At 34.5% G+C, this 17,997-nt stretch overlaps 1 protein-coding gene across 1 annotated transcript in view; it reads left to right on the forward strand.

Moving 5' to 3' along the window:
* Positions 1 to 12,431: 12,431 nt before the first annotated feature.
* The window catches only part of LOC113232860, a 50,601-nt gene continuing 45,035 nt past the window's right edge, over positions 12,432 to 17,997 (forward strand). Inside the window, exon 1 of the mRNA XM_026467717.1 lies at positions 12,432 to 12,545. The gene's annotated coding sequence lies outside the window, so the exon portion shown is untranslated. The remainder of the gene's footprint in view (positions 12,546 to 17,997) is intronic.

Consider the following 17,997-nt stretch of genomic DNA (forward strand, 5'->3'; position numbering starts at 1 on the left):
CACTGCGCCCGTCACCCTGAGGCATACGTTGACAAGTCCCATGTGCCTGTAATTTCACCACGTATACATTGGGCGTTTAGCACATGTCCCATTGCTGAGTCTTAGGAAGATAACTTCCCCTTACAGTGGAGCTCTGAGGATTTTCTTCAGTTCCTTCAGAACCTCCCTGGCCTCGCGACGCCGATTTCATTTTATTACCCATGTCTTCCATTACTAAAATACAAATCTTCCTACAATTTACACCACACAATACTAGACTCGAACAGATATTATAATTGTTAGTTGCAATCTCTTTTTTTCGGTTGATTCGGCTAATTCGGTTTTGAAGGGTAAGGGTGCCCTTCAAAACCGAATTAGATGGCAGAAGTACCCTGGACGAACTCTTTCACTAACATGTAATTTTATTTTAATTTCGTATAAAGAATAGTGAACAAATAATAATAAGCCGTGGTAACCTAATAGTTTGACCTGGTGCCTCTCAAGCAGAAGCCTTAGGTTCGAATATGGGCTCGCACGACTGAGTTTCGGAATTGAAGAGCGAATTTTATTTTGAAATTTACATGTTTTTTTAAGGACACTTTGCAGTTGGCCGCTGATGGCCTTGACTGCGCCACCGGAAGAAAAGGGCGAGCTGAAGGCTGATAACCCGTAACATAAACTTAAAGCTAAGACTAGAACATTTGAAATATGTGCTCGAGTTCGAGGGAAAATCTTAACACCGCGATGCAAAAATAACGCCAAATGGGTCAATGCCATCTAGCGGATTCTTAGGGGACTAAAAGCGAACATATCTTGCTTGAGGCCGTCTAATACATAAGTAGGTTTGTTACATTATTATTTTAGGCAAAATTAATTTATATTTTAAATACTGAGTCTTTTTTATTTGGCTTACAAAACTGGTCACAGAGTTATCAGTCTTAACTAGAAACATACTTAATTACAATTCGAATACAATGGAACCTACTAGATGTAAGCACAACATGCCTATAATTTTCATGTAATTCTTCTTACAAACAAACAAACAGAACAGAACAGATAGTCCAATTTCTGTTTATAAACTGAATTGAAAAACAGACGAAGAAAGTAACTTAGATATTTAAAAACAATAAATAAATGCAAAAAAGTCTTTGATAAATTACGTTTTTTAAATAAATTTGACGTGTACACTCGTCAAATTTATTTTTTGTTTTGTTTTTAGTTTGGCTGAGGACAAAGAACCACCGAAAATATCGAAAACAGTTCGAATACAACTATGTTCACCTAAAATGTATTATGTATTATATATATAAATATGTATTATATAAATTATAATTACCTTATTCTGTTAAAAAACATAAACGAGAAGGTAAATAAGTATTTGCAAGTTTCTGCACTGCACTGTAAATACTAGTGCAACTTTGTTAGACAAATGCGTAGTTAGAAACCAGTTCTAATTACGTGGAAATTACTTATAAATGCTAACTACTGTCCGATAAAAATAATACTTCGTTTCAAACTACAGTTGGTACATTCTCTTAATTTTCTCACTGCTATTTCACACAGGAAACGAGGTAGATGCTATTTCTTGACCTCGCAAACAAAACCAGCATGTTCATGACATCAGAAACTGACTAAGTCTATGTTTTTCTAACAGACAAAAGACAAATATTGGACCATTTGCAAGCAAATCCGATCTCTATCCCAACAGAGTGTTTGTATAATAAAAAAAGCATATAGTAAAATATTATTTTTGTAAAGTATATAGTAGATAGTAGTAGTATAACAGCAGGTAGTAGTAGTTTTGTAGCAGTAGAGCTCCTCGTGATAGAGTTCATCCAGGGAAGTACTGCCACCTATTTCTGCAGCCAAGCGGTAATGTGAGCATTACTGTGTTCCGGTTTTGAAGGGTAAGGGTGCTGGTGAAATTACGGGCACATGAGACTTGTCAAATTATGTATCAAGGTGACGGGCGGCATGTTTGCGATTTAAAACTCTGAGTAGCTCTACAACTGCTATGGACTTACCACCAGACAAACGATTTCTTCGTCCCGCCACTTATTTAAAAAATATATATCACTCAGAAACCGACTAAGTCAGTGTTATTCTAACGAACAAAAGATAAATATTGGACAATTTGCAAGCAAATCTGATCTCTATCCTAACAGCAAATATGGTGCTTGCAAACATCAAATTGCAAATTGCGTTACGAATTACTCGTAAACCCTAACAAAAAATGTCTAATTTTGTTCCTGTCCGTACTAAAACCGGTACTATCTCAATTTTCTAAAGATTTCACTTTTTAATATCATTTTATACTATTTCATACTCCGCGTTGCAAGAAATTCCATTGTTTTTAATAACATGTGTAATAAAAATATTTGAAAGCTACGTATTTTTATTTATTAAACCGGGTGCTATATTAATGACGCAAACAAATTTTTTCTTCATCCTGTAAATTTGTCAAAATTGAGATAGTACCGGTTACCAGTTCACAGTCGATATTTGTACATTTTTATCGTACCTTTACTAATGCAGTGTCAACTCAGGTGATGCGGGCACGTCCTTCTCATCGAGGACCATGGTTTACCAAGAGTCTACTCCGAGAGGGCAAAAGGCAAACGGAAGCATAGTGGTCCACATCTCCACAATAAGGATGTGCTCCAGAGGCATCTAAACGCTTGCGCCATTGATCATGCTGAGAATTTTATATTTATTAATCGGTGGCTGTGTGTCTTGTCCCAAGTACTTTTTATTTAGTGTAGGCGTACTAAGAACGGATTTTTCGAAATTCAACCCCAAGGATGGGGAAAAATGGTGAAAAATATTGTATGAAAAATCGTAATCCTTGAAATTACAAAAGTGAAACATTTCATATATATTCTACAATAAATTTGGTAAAAAATAACATAATATTTTTCAAAACTACCCCTGCTAAATAAGGGGGAAATGGGGTATAAAAGTTTGTATCGGAACTTTTTAACGCGTAGTGCGATTTGCTTCATATTTAGTTTGGGTGCATATACAAAATAAATAAAGACGTATTTCAGGGTTCTTCAAAACAACCTCTAAAAAGGGCTAAGTTAAGAAATCGAAGTATTGAAATGGAGTATTAAAGTTTCCATGAGAATCGTTGCGATTTGCTTCAAACTTGGTTTGAATACTTTAAATCCAAAATACACAAATATGTGTTTCATGAATTTTCAAAACAACCCCTAAATAGGGGTAAATTAGGACATCGAACTGTTTTTAAAAATCTTTACTATAGAAGATCGTATTCCTTATGTTTGCTTGAATATATATTTTTTTTAATTGTACGCAGACGAAGTCGTGGACAACAACTAGTTACACGTAGGTCGTCTTGGCGATCTATTGTCTATAAAAATGTAAACACATTCGAAACAGAACGACTTATAAAATAAACGACTAACGCTAAATACTTAAAGAGAAACAAGTTTTCCTCTGCCTATACGTTTGACTCTGTAGGCCTTTATTGCTCTTTGTGTGACCGGGCATTGAAAAAACGAAATTCGGTAAGGAGGCTCACACTAGAAACTAATAACAAAAGGATATCGAGATCGATTAGTAGGACTGTATACTTTAAATATTGTAGATAGGACATTTTACTTAATGGAAGACATCATTTTATTTTTAAATGTAGTATTACTTATACTGCATGCAAAGAATTTGAAAACGTTGCTTACCTCGTTTGGGAATACAACATTTATATAACTCATTTACTCATGTGAAAAAAAATCGTGTATTTTTAAAGTCTTTTAGTCCAGATAATTCCATTTATATCACGTAATTAGTGCAACCGTTTAAGACATTATTAACTACATTATTATTGAACTATGAAATAAATCTTAAGTGAAATAAAAGCATAAAATAAAATCTTGTTTTTGGAAAGAAATTTTTTCTCACTGTTCATTAAATAATGTTTTTCTTACCTTTTTTTTATAAAATATAAGCCTAAGTGCGCATTTGACCTTCATCTCACCTGATTGAAATTGACGAAAAGGTCGACGATGGAGCATGCACACCTAAATAAAGCCTTTCGCTCTCGCCTTAAAAAGGCCCCTTCGTTCAGGGAACAAGTCGGCAGGCAGGGAATTCCAATAGCCGTTCGCCATATAAATGTGGAAGCGTAACGCTTCGTGCGAATCTTTGGAATATCCACAACACAGGGGTGGAACCCAAGCCTACGCCTAGTCCCTCGGTGATGAAGAGGGGAAGGCGGAATTTAATCGTGTAATTCCATCGCACACTCTCCGTGATATATTCTGTAAAATAATGACAAGCAGGCAACTTTACGGCGATGTTCCAGGCTCTGCAGCTTCGTCTCCACTAATTCCGAGTCATCTATAAGCCTCTTGGCACGGTTGTTAATTGAATCCAAGGTAGCCAGTTGGTATGTAGCAGAGCTATCCCAAAGGTGACAGCAGTACTTCATGTACGACCAGACTTGTCCTTGTGTATACCTACCATAATATAGTTTGAGATTAGATAAAATTATTTAACCTGACTGTCTGTCTAACACATTAATATTCATTATATATCACAAACTAAAAAGGTTTTACAGCAATGTCGATTTATACGATCCCATAAATGATCCGACTATCCTCTACTGCAACTTTCAGTACCTCAATCCACGTTATCTGGTGCATTAGTCAAAGTCGACTTGCACTTAGATATGATCAGTCTTCTCGTTCCAAGAGAGTTTTATTTTTTAACTAAAACGTTCAGTTAGACGTAACGCTATCAAGAATTCTAATAACATTTAAGAATCATAACGTTATACTTCAATAACAAAATAACATTTATAATAATAGCACCACAACATAACTAAGCGAAGCGTTTTTTCAGCGTTTTTTTTTTCGTGGTATATAAACTATCAAACAGACTACTACATGGAAAATGATAACGGCCATCTATACGTGACACAATGTTAAGGTGTCTGTAATACGCAGGCTCTCCCTACTACCGGAATAAAACTGCTGCATGGCGATAAAAATACGAATAATTCACGCATCGAGTATATAGCCAGAAGTAAAGATGAAATGTCATTAATTTGTTTGAAAATTATTCTGCCAAATCATTACTGTGACAACTGCGCTCCGATTGGCCTACCCGAATTCGAAACAATCGACGGGTGTCGTCAATTGTTTCACTAAATGGACCAGTATAAATTGAGCTTTGCTATAATGGACGACAATTGCAACATTACATTTTTTATATTTAATCAACGATAAAATATGATTCCATTTGTTTTGAGCTTTACTATAATGAACGATAATTGGAAAATTACATATTTAACATTTAATTACCGCTGAAATTTGATTCCGCTTGTTTTGTAATTAGATGTTTTGCTGTTTTTTGCTGAATAGCCCCCCATTGTTAGATGTCTCTACATTATCTTTATTATAACAAATACAGAATATTTTTGAAATTTAATGAATCGTACACACAAGTCAGTTGTTGACACTGTACTAATTCAGCTTTCTAATTTGTGATATTAGCACCAGCGAAAGTAGGCCCATTTGCCTGATGAGTTGCCAGGGGTGGGTGGCCTTTATTTCGTCTCTATTTCTGGTTATATACTCGTGATTTGATTTCCTATTTTCGACTTCTAACCTCTAAATTTTGTGTTCCGTCGGGCATAACTTAATAGTGTGAAGTTGTGAAAAAAACATTAATAATATTTGTTAGTAAATTAATGACAATTGATCCATAGATGGTTTGTGCAATTCAATTAACTTATGTTAATGAGTGATAATGTAAACATGTAAAATAATTATTGTTTTGTGGTGTTTCAAAATATATAATTTGTAGAAAGCAGCTAAAAATTTACGTTGTCCTAATTTAGCCGATTGTAATTAAAAAAAAATTAAGCAGTCTAGTTATCGTGTAGTCTAGTCTAATATGAAAACTCCTTTTTTTGAACAATGATGAGTTGTAGGCAACATCTAAGATTCGGGTCGATAAGCAACCTCAGTAAGAATAAAGAAAAAAAAGACGTGAGAAATGCTAAGTTTGAAATCATTAACACCTTTGAACGCGATCAATAAACGTACAGTAATTTGAGAACGAAGATGGTGCCCCATTTATTTAGTCACGTTCTTAATAAGGGTTTTAATTTCCTGCTGTTTTGGCAATCTTGATTTATCTTTAATATTCTCAAACATTTAAAATTTTCTACGCATCAGATTGAATGTATATTTCGTAATTATAACTTATATTTATGGTGTTTTACGAGTAACGTGATTTAATAAAATATTTATACGTTGCAACATCAAAAATATAAGATTGCCGAACGCCTATTGTAACCAGGAGTAGGTTACGTCTTGTTTTATTAGAAGAGGTAACAGAATTAAGTGTAGCGAATAGGTCAGCCTCGCAATATACTTACGTGTTTCCAACAGCTAACCTGCATATAATTTTGCACTTTAACCATTATTTGTGAAATTACTCCACTAGTTTGTTATAATTATTAATACAAAGATCAAACTCAAAGAAAGATTCCATCGATCCGCATGGACTTAAACCAGCTACTTGCCTGCACGCTGGCTAACTATAGTCAATAAACTTAATATTACAATTCATTAAAGCGACATCTCTTGTGAGCCGCTGGTAACTGTAAGTGTACCTGACCGAACAAAAACTTTCATAGATGTCTCACAGATGGATGAAACCTCAAATGGCTTTGGTTGATTCCGCATAACAGTGAAAGTGTTGAAACAATCACTTTGGAAAAAACATATAGTAAAATTGAGGATATATACTATGAAAAAAAAAACACAAACTTATCTCTAAATTTTACAAGAAAACTAATAGATACTTTACATCTTAGAATAATAACGCATAGAAACCTAACCCGCACACGCTAAGTGAGGCAAATTGAAGCGTTCCCAAAGGGCCTACACGAGCGGGCGGGCCTTCAGTGCTCAAGGTCAACTTGCACCGCGAACAGCTCCAGAATTTTAGCTAAAAATGACGAAATGTGCGGTAAATGAGTGTAAAAATACGTCAGACAAACATAAAATAGATACTAACATCACATTCCACAAGAAAGTAACGCGTTTCAACTTGTATTTTTATATAAATATTCACTAAAACAGAAAATTAACCTACTACTAAAACTAGTCTACATGAATTTGATTTTTGCCTCACTTGTGACAGTTCGTTTGATATGAAACTATCATCTATGCGTTATTATTCTAAGCTTTACATATGCAAAAGTTTTTTTTATTTATATCAACTGAAGTAAATAGAACATGTATAGTACACGATATACATTTTTCAAATTGCTTTAACTTCGTTTGTAACAAAATAAATTCTGAAATAAAGCCAGTGTCTCCGCCGCAAGACCCAAGCATAATGAACCGTATTAGTACGGGATTTTGAATTCGAGTTGAGGTAGTACCGACTCTAAAGCTTTCTGGTACAGGGTCAAGAACATGTCAAGTTTGATACTTATGATTTAAATTCAACTATATACCGCTTACGATAAGAACAATCAAAGTGTCAAGTACTCTTGACAGTACATTTTGGTCAATTCAACTTTAATCGATGATTGCAAAAGTAACCGTAAAATTGTCTATGTATTAATTAAATTTTTATTGAATTGATATTCAATTATTTTTTGTGAAATTACTCCACTAGTTTGTTACAATTATTAATACAAAGATCGAACACTCAGAAATAACACTCAGAAAAAATTCCTTCGATCCGGTCGGATTCGAACCGACGTCTTCTTGCATACCGTATCAGACGCTATACCAACTAAGCCACGGAACGAACCAACGGATCTCACGAATTTTTCTGTGCTTGCGTCGTGTCTTTGTACTTGGTCTTTCAACGACTTTTTAGTCGTAGCGCCATCTATGAGAAATCTTTGACAGATTTATCACCCCGTTAGTACCTTTACAGCTACCAGTCCCGGCGAGAGTTGTCGCTATTCACTGTATTATTTACATTTTTATTGAATTGATATTCAATTATTTTTTGTGAAATTACTCCACTAGTTTGTTATAATTATTAATACAAAGATCGAACACTCAGAAATTAGTTGGTATAGCGTCTGACACGGTATGCAAGAAGACGTCGGTTCGAATCCGACCGGATCGAAGGAATTTTTTCTAAGTGTTTTTTCTGAGTGTTCGATCTTTGTATTAATAATTATATCTATGTATTTTTTTTTTTAATAACGTATTACGTATTATATTAATTATCATTAGAAATATTATTTTTTGTTGATGCCAGCAGCACCTACTGTCAAGACATTAAACTTGACACTAGAATTTTGGAGTTTCCTTATCGTAAGCGGCATAAGTTATTCAACTTGAACTCTTAAATCTTAGTTATCAAGCTTGAAATGTTCACTGTCAACTAGTAAAGCACTATTCTCGTTGAGCACTGCTGTACTCAATGACCACTATTCTGCCGTAAGTTAACTAAAACGCGGCTGTGACAAAATCACTTTTGAGATGTCATATAAAGACCATATTCCAGTTTTAGAATTGAAATTGTTATTGAAATTGTTTAAAGATATTTTAGCTAAGCATCATTAGCGTAAGTTCTGATATATCCTATACGTTAACTAACTTTAACTGTTTTCAAATAGAGAATTTTGAGCTCTATCTTGTACTGTTTAAAACGGATATTTGACCACATGTCACATTTTAGTTAGTGGACAGAATTGTTGTGAAAACCGATTTCGACGATAATAGAAATAACCAAAAAAATAACGCTATTAGACTAATTACTATTTCTTCATGAATTCTAATACAGTAGAGCTTCTTGTGAAAGATTTCGTCCAGAGAAGTAATGCCACCTTACCTATTTGCGCCGCCAAGCAGTAATGTCAGCATTACTGCGTTACGGTTTTGAAGGGTAAGGGTGCTGGTGAAATTACAGGCACATGGCAGTGTCCTTCAGATATTTGCGATTGAAATCTCTGAGTGGTACTGTTAAGGACAATCGTATATAGTTTACTACCAGACGCACGACTTGTTCGTCCCGTCAGTTGATTATTTATTGAGCATTGACTATAGACCAATCAGCTGTAACTACAAAAACGCGTCTTTTTTTGGAAATTCCAAATACGATCATAGGTTTATTTCTAATACAAATTGCGCACATAAAAATAGTTAAACTTGTAGTAGTTAATTAGAACCAGAATGTTTTGGATTAGTTTTTGAAAATGCGTATGTTCAGTTATCATTAATATCTACGCAATTTCAGTCTGTTTCTTAACTCTACTTCAATTTTTAACAGGAGTAGAGCTCATTGTGAAAGAGTTCGTCCAGGGAAGTACTACCACTTTACCTATTCTATATTTATTATCTATCTATTATATATTTCTGCCGCTTAGCAGTAATGTGAGCATTACTGCGTTCGCTGGTGAAATTACAGGCACATGAGACTTGTCAACATATTTTATGTCTCAAGGTAACGGGCGCAGTGCCCCTCTTATTTTATTCTTATTTTTAGAGAAATTACTCCATTAGTTATAATTGTTAATACAAAGATCGACCACTTAGAAAAAATTCTTTCGATCCCGCCAGATTCCAAAAGAAGCTACGGAGCGAACCAGCCGAGCTCACAAATTTTCCATATGCTTGTTGTTGAATCTCTGTATTTGGTTTTCAACGATTTTTTTAGCCGTAGCGCCATCTATGAGAAATCTATAAAAGTATTTCGTCACCCAGTTAGACACCTTTACAGCTACCAGCCCCGGCTAGAGATGTCGCTATTAATTGTAATTAAATATTTATTGAATTGATATTTAATTCTTTTTTGTGAAATTACTTCACTAGTTTGTTATAATTATTAATACAAAGATCGAACACTCAGAAAAAGTTCCTTCGATCCGGCCGGATACTCGGAACGAACCACGTTTTTTATACTTTTCAACGTTGTGGCCAATACGTTTGTGTCTTAAAAATGAAAAAGAAGGCCCTAAATACGAGCCCCTACACCGACTCTTGTAAATTCATTCATTTCTCTTCTATCTCGAACCACTTAAGAGCCCCCATAACATGGATTTATACTGGGCACTTAAAGTTGGAAAACTGTTTAGTGCCATTAAGTCCTCGTTACATGAATCGTAAATATTGCAAGACAATTTTATTAATTTACCTAAGTATCGAATACTAGTTCTCTGATTATCATAAACCAAAGTTAGATTAAGCTTAAGTTAGTCCAATGTACTTTATAAAACCAATTATAGATTAAAAAATATATTTCCTTTCTCGCATGAGCATTGGACAGGCGAATATTATAACCAGTTATAAAAGACACCTCAGCTTAAAGCGTTTTTTCAGGTTTGTTTGCTTACGAAACAACGAGGCGGATCAGGTGAAACTGGATAGTTAAAAAATTTGATACACATGGACTTGTCTCATTTATAAAGCAACTGTAATATGAGTATTTTAACATCATCGAAATCTGCAAGAATAGAGAGGTGAAGGAATAATAAAAACCTGTTAACATTACCTCACTCTTACATGAAGTTGTTTGGCGTTTTAACTTTTTATTCAACTGCCTCCGTAACCGAACGGTTACCGGATTCGATTTCGGGGCCAAGAGAAGAAGCCTATATGGCATCCGCTATACAGGCTTACCCTAGTACGAAGCTATGAATGTGTGCGTTATTATTATATATATTATTCTCTGTGGCCACTGGACTGCTAAATGAACCTTTTTGTTTGTCCTGAATATATTTTTGTAATATTGTTTATTATCATGACTATGATTAATAAGTAAAGTTGGGCTAAACTTTTTCTGACATCCGGTATATAACTTTCTGTCACAAGTTCGAGAAACGCTCTCAGACCACCATTTGAAACCTGCAACAAAACGAGAAGTTTCGCGTACGGCAGCTTTCTACGTGGAAAACGCTTTAAGATTTCTTCATCAAAAGCATAACAACAATAAATATAATTGGAAATTTCTACCCCAATTAAAGATTCAGAGCATCAACGAGAACTCCTGAGTAGAATACATATTATATTATTACGTTCATAGTTGCTAAAATACGTTATGTCAAAAGCGAGGATGGAAGGTGATTCGTGCCACTCGTCACACAAGGATCTATCATCAAAATCTATACATTGGCATAGACCGGTATTTGACGAGTATCGAAAATATATGCATTTCATAATAATAATAATAACGTACACACTCAACATAGCCCCGCACTAGGGAAACCCTGTGGCGCGGGTGCCATGGACACACACGTAGACAACCACAAATTAAACCCAAACTCACGAGAGAAATAAATGTAGGTCATACAAATGTTTCTCCCGGCCCGGCAGTCAGTATATCTAGTCGTGGTTAGTAACCGTTCGGTCACATAGGCAGTTATTGTCATAAACAATTAAAAAATAGGCTTAATGTTTGTTCGGACTAGAATTGAGTTGTTTCTTGGACAGTTGGTGTTCGTTTATGAGCCTGCCCTGTTTTTTTTTAATAAATGGACTTAGTCGCTCTTGTTCTTGATCTCTACCTAGCCTTGGAACAATGATAAGGTCTACGATAGAACGAACACCTACAACAACCTAGAAAATACCTATTCAGTCGCACCTTAAAAATAATTGGGTTGTTGCGCTCGACTCAGATTACATTTGTAATCTGAGGTGCTCGAAAACACAATCGCAGGTAGAGACGACGAAATATAAATAGCATAATAAAAGATGACGTAAATCGCTTAGTCGCAACAGAACCTTCAAAGCGGGGACTCTTCTACCTTGAAATCTGCCTCCTTGCCTCCCTTGCCTCCGTGGCCGAAATGTTACCGCGCTGAACTGGCACGCTTTTCCCTAATACGGGGCTATGAGTGTGTGCATAAAAAAAGCAGTGCGTTCTTTTAGGATAGGGACAAAATCATAATCGGACGTAGTTAATAAAAAGAATCCAATCCACAAAATTATCAAAAAATGAGGTATTTGTACCAAACGGTTCCTAAAGTCTCACCTCTTAGATCAGCAAAAAAAACCAACATGTAAACATAAATAAATATTTCTGGAGTTACATGACATTATAAGTTTTGAAAACAAAACAAGAGTGAGAAACATTTTTAAACTTCAAACTGCCATATTTATCGAAAGTAACTAGATGTGCATTGGATCCTCTTCGTTTAACCACGGCCAATGTTATTAACATAATCGAAATTCGTTAAAAATGATAATAATTGTAGACAGATATAAACTCACGTCACTCTTTATTTACGCTGTATAAGAGATATAATAAAAACCGTTAAGCATTAAGGAAATGGACTAACGGGTGTTGGATGTCAAAAACGAACTTCAGATTCGACTTCAATGGGTTCATGGGAGTTTATTAATGTATTAAAAACGTATGAACAAATAAATAACTTCACCTGTTCACCGAAGGGCTCAGCTGTGTGTATCATTTCAAAAGCTAGTATAAAACGAGTACGGAGGCTGATTCGCGTCTACTCGCAACACAAGGTCAAGTGCGAGCGTCCGAGTCATTGCTCCTCGCGTGCGCACCGCATAACTTGCGCAGACGCAGCCAGTGCTATTATAGTGACCGGTGTTACTGCGGTGAGTCCACATTCATACCTTTGCAGTTTTTTGTGTAGTGTTTTCTATTGTACCTCTAGATTATGATATGATTCAATGATGACGGTAAAAAATCGTTTATCTCTGAAGACATTTCCGGCAAGGGCATTTCCAAATATAGTACAAGTAATATATAACTTACGTTACGGTAGTTTTCATTAACGCCGTACGTTTAATTTTTATGAATTTGTTTCATTGAATTTTCTAGTATTCGAGAAAAGGCAGAACGAAAAATGCCCCCTTCTTTCTTAATTACTATACAGGTAGATCTTAAATCATTACCATCAAGCTAACAAGGACTGCCTAATCTAGGGATACAAAGAAAACACATAATTTTAGTCTACCTATAGAGATACGCATAAATTATACCTACATTTCTGCAAATTATAACATACAAAGGATTCTGTTTTAGGAAAATATTAAAGGTGTTAAGTTTATGTTTTAGTAAGGAGAACTTTTGTGTACGTGAAAATGTTTGTATGTTTAAAACTTTTATTTTCAATTTTTTTTAAGAAATGAAAAAAAATTAAGAAAATGTTTTCTTGAAAAATTTATCAAAAATACATAATGACTATTTTTTCTTAAGCTCTCTTTGTCTTCGTCAAATTTGCAGTTCCCAAAAAACACTCTAAATACGGTAAAAAAATCATAACTTTCAAACTCTAAAGTTTTTTTTAATATATGACTCAGCAGTATATTTTTAAGTCATAAAAACTAACCCGTTATCGGATAACATGACTATGTAAACTTAACACAATCTAACTGCTCAAATACGGAGTTCTGACAGTCTCATACTTTTTAAAAGTCTAATTACTTGAAGCCTTAAAGAATTAAGAATTGTTTTTAAGATTAAAAAAAATATCTCATTTTGGAAGATTATAAAAACCGTTCAATCAAAGCGAACCCTAATAAATTGTAATTTGAATTGCACACGTCTTCATTGTAAAGGTTGCATAAAATATTGATATCGTCGGTGTTTTGTAGAAAAGACGAAAGCGCCATTTTGAAAAATTTTTCAGGGGAGCATGTTTAAGATTTTCACGACTGTTTTAAAATATTTACGCACTATTTTAAAATTCAATTTTGATTTTATTTTAAAATAAGTTTTGACATTGAATGTAAAAATGGACGTACATATTTTAAAAAAGCAGTAAAAATACCCTCTGAAAAATTTTTCGAAATAGCGCTTTCGCCCTTTCTGTACAAAATACCGACCATATAAAGTTATTATGCATACTGGAAACAAATATTCTGCTTGTAAATAATACAGGTTTAGTTTTATTGTCAACAGTTTGCGAGTTTAGTGCTATAATAATACTGACCTAACTAAACTTGTTAACGTTTTATCGTTTTGTGACTCTCCCAGTTTAGAATTACTCTTGTTATGATTATGACTAACTGAATTAAGTAGGGTGGTCCCGGCAGAAATTTGCTATGTAAACCCTATTTATAATATTGTAAAAAACGATTATGTTTATAGCGCATTCTGCACCGGAAAACTATCTATCGTATTGACTGAATCAAAATTCATTCTAACATAATTTTAATTTTGAAAGGGGTGATGCAACCAACTACTGAAATTAAACTCCAAACGGGCACTTTTATGTTGTTTGTTTTTAATTATTTCCGTAATGGACAAGACAAAGGCTAAAACCAAATAACCAAGTCTTAATGATTTCTCTTTTCTTGGTTTTAGATTAGACATACGCCAAGTCTTCAGTCTATTATTTATTTTATAGGCGTTAAGCCTCGTCTTCGGTGAGGTCATCATATATCAGAGAGCGGGGTAAATTCAGGGTATAGAGTTTCAATTCCCGATAAAATTTCAATTCCAACAATACGACAATACCATTTTTTTCTGTACGACGCGATAGTTCACTATTGTGTATTCTTTTTTGTTATATTTCACCTTTTTCGTTAAAAACCATAGTGCATTGTAACTTCGTAATCTTAAAAACATAGCCTCTTCCCGCTTCTTTTTCGTTCAAAACCCATCATACCAGTTTTTGCATTGCCATTAAAAAACAAAAATGTTTCCATATTTTTATTTTACTTTTACAAAAATCATTACACTATCGAATACAATTTTACAGAAAGACATTGTTCTCGAATTTAGTTACAAACTTTTATAAATTCATTCTGAATTCTGCGATGGACAATTTGAATCGAAGTTATACCGATCACCAAATTTTACCCAACATAATTTTTTTCATCGTCAATTCTTTTTTTAAACATACCATCTATTTACACAGTGATGTCATCACCCCAATTCAGTATCTATCTTGACGAGTGCGATCTCTTTACAAAAGAGGCTATTTCGATGAGAAATCATTGTAAAGTTTTTCCGTAATCGATTTTTGACCACTCACGTACGTGAGCTTAGAGAAATGGAATTCTCGTTTGATGAAATATTTCTATCGACATTTTCTTTATGATGCTATAAAAGTGTAAATTTTTTTTTATAGTATCAAATGACGGGACGAACAAGTCGTGCGCCTGACAGTAAGCTACACGCCTGTCCATAACAGTTGTAGTACCACTCAGACTTTTAAACGGCAAAGATCTGAAGGGCACTGCCACTGCGCCCGTCACCCTGACACATAAGTTGACAAGTCCCATGTGCCTGTAATTTCACCAACACCCTTACCCTTCAAAACCGGAACACAATAAAACTGACATTACTGCTTCTGGCGACAAAAATAGATAAGATGGCAGCACTTCCTTGGATAAACTGTTTCATAAGGAGCTCTAATGCTACTATTTATATATATACATAATATATATATATATATATATATGTAAATAAATATACATTTATGAACCATCATCAAACCACTAATCATCTGTTAACTAAGCAGTAATGCGGACATTATTGCGTTTCGATTTTGAAAGGTACGGGTGGTGAAATTGCAGGCACCTGGGACTTCTTAACTTATGTCTCAGGGTGACGAGCATAGTGGTAATGCTCAGAGCAGCACTGCGATTGGTATCTGCAGACATGTCGCTTACCACCAGGAACACGATTTGACGACCCCGTCACTTGGTGTCTAAAATAAAAGATTACCAGTGTGTAGCAGATTGTGTCAATGGGTTCGGGTTGGTGCTAACAAAGAGTGAGAAAGACCAAAGCAAATATACTTATAGTTTATTAATTTACTACAAAAACATGTACAGATATCAATCCAAAATATCTATTTTGATTAACAATAGTACAGAAAAGGCGCCAAAAACAATCACATTTAAATTTAGAATTTAACTATAAAACAAACATGAAAGACTATAACCAAACCTAAAAATATATACACAGGAGATTTGTAGCGACTGCTGCGACTCGTACACTGTGGTTACACTAAACTCATGACAATTAGGGCGCGTTCAAATTAGCCGCTGTTAGACGCGCTGCAGCCGCACGACAGTCGCGCTGCAATCACGCTCGGTTGCAGTCACGGTTAGTGAGGTGCACATGTTAATTTTTCAAATAAACCACGAATGAAAATCGAATTGAAGAATTTATGGAGAATGTAAAACACCACCCTACAATATGGGATAGCAATTCCGCCAGTTATTCCTGCTTTACGCGCTTCGCCTGCAAATCAAAGATAAGCATAAGGCTTTTCATAGATGATAATTTGTCAGAATCGAATTCCTAACGGTTTCCTTGGGTTCGGTAGCTACTGCACCTGTATGCATTAAATGCATTCAAATACTAAATTATTAGTATCATTTTTATAATAAACTTTGCAAAGAAGTAATTCCTTAAATGGATACTTATTAGTAAGTGATCATCGCTACACGTGAAATAATGTAGCCGATATTTTTAACCGACTACAAAACAGGATTTTTTTATGTATGTAATGCGAGCCGATTTTGATGATTCTTTTTTTGTTGGGAAGAGGTACCTACCCCTCAGGAGTGGTCCCATTTCAATTTGAAGAAAATATTCCCCTTTCAAGGGTGGCAAACTAGGGGATATCGATTTTTGTCGACACTGTAGAATTTATATCAGGCGTACATGCAAATACCTACAAATTTTTTTTTAGTTCGATTTTAACCTTGATATTAGTCCATCACGACGACGCGACGTAACGATCGTCAAAAATCGATAAAATCTATCAGCATCTTAAGGAATTAATCCTTATATTGACACATAACGATATCTCCAATGAACGCCAACTTATTTTTTTGAACTGTCCTATTTTTATTTTGTTTCTTTATTTTTTCACAGAATTTTTTTTTCCATTTTCTTTTATTTCATTCTATTTTTTCACAAATTTTACAGTTTCACAAAAATAGTTCATGGTTAGTTTACAAAAATAGCAAAAAATTATCTAAAAATAAAGTGGCGTAGTATTCATTGGAGGTATTTAAAATACAGGATATTTTTGTTTTCACGTTTGGTCGGATCATTTATCAGATGATAAAGCAAACAAGTTTTTAAAAGATTTTGAACACGGTATTACTTCTAAAAATTAAATAACGTCACAGTGATGCAAAATATCCTATCAGTAATATTTAAAGTACTTTCCCCCCGCGTCCCATAACTGTAGAACGCCTTGTATAACCATCACGCATTCAACACAAGTTTCGTACGTTAGCATTCAAAGACAAGTGCAAAAAATAATGTTCCAACAAAACAAAGAACTGTAAAATAAAAACTTCGCACATCAAATCTCTAATCAGAAACTTTAATGAGTTGTAGGCGGACCCGGAAACGGTCCAAGGATTTTTTTCACGGCTTAATTAACTAACAACTAATCAGAGATATGTTTGAAAACCGTTAGAAGAGTCGACAAAAAACTACATCGTGTCAATGAATTGAGCATTGAATGAAATTTGAAAATAAAACACTCGTTGACTTGTACACGAGTGCTTATTGAACTTATGTGTTTTTTAAGTTGCTTCAATTACTATAATATAAACCATTATGGATTAAATTACGCGTATAATGGTTACCACTCACAATTTTGGGCAGAAAAGTGTTAAAATCCTACGTTTTGGGTAAAAACCCGGTTAAAACCCGGATGAGTTAATTGGGTTTTATTGTACTGCCCATATCTGGTACTGCAGCGTTTCTACAGGCGCCTAATTTGAAGGCGCCTTAACCTCATATTACAGTTACAGTATATGCAGCAATAAAAAATACATTTATCAAAATAATAGGGGTTAAAGTATGAAATTGCCGATATGTACTGAAAATCTAAATTGTTTCTTTTTTAAATTTTTAACAAATTTATTTAATCAAAATAGTTGCCATTATTATCTATACATTGCTGCCATGTAATGGGAAGGTTATTAATACCTTTGCGATAGAACTCCGACGATCTAGACTGCACAAACTGTGTGAAAGCATTTTGTACTGCCTCCTGGGAAGAAAACTTCTTGTCACGTAGATAATTGTCCAAATCACGAAAAAAATGGTAGTCCGTTGGAGCAA

Source organism: Hyposmocoma kahamanoa, unplaced genomic scaffold, assembly GCF_003589595.1.
Source record: "Hyposmocoma kahamanoa isolate Upper Pololo Valley unplaced genomic scaffold, ASM358959v1 78, whole genome shotgun sequence".
NCBI classification, from domain to species: domain Eukaryota; kingdom Metazoa; phylum Arthropoda; class Insecta; order Lepidoptera; family Cosmopterigidae; genus Hyposmocoma; species Hyposmocoma kahamanoa.